Below are 480 nucleotides of genomic sequence, written 5' to 3' on the forward strand. Positions count from 1 at the left end.
TCCATTTCCAAGAAGATCAAATCGAAATACGCAGTTCACTGATGGAAAAGTTGCTTAATTCTTGCCAAGTTCGTGTTGATCTTGGATAATTGGAACAAGACAGCTTGAGGATCCCTTGCAGTTCACGGGTCTGGAAAGCGATCGCGTGTTTTACAAGGGAGACATATGGATCCTTGAGTAATTGAGGCGCTGGCGAGGGGACGAAGGGGGCGCTGGCGAGGGGACGAAGGAGGCGCTGGCGAGGGGACGAAGGAGGCGCTGGCGAGGGGACGAAGGGGGCGCTGGCGAGGGGACGAAGGAGGCGCTGGCGAGGGGACGAAGGAGGCGCTGGCGAGGGGACGAAGGAGGCGCTGGCGAGGGGACGAAGGAGGCGCTGGAGGCGCTGGAGGCCCTGGCTCCTGGTTACGTTGGCTCTTAGGAGGTCTTTCCTGCGAGTCGACCATCTGGAAGACGACGACGTGGCATATATGTTCGCGCCTT

The sequence above is a fragment of the Penaeus monodon genome, chromosome 32 (assembly GCF_015228065.2).
Source record: "Penaeus monodon isolate SGIC_2016 chromosome 32, NSTDA_Pmon_1, whole genome shotgun sequence".
Classification (NCBI taxonomy): Eukaryota; Metazoa; Arthropoda; class Malacostraca; order Decapoda; family Penaeidae; genus Penaeus; species Penaeus monodon.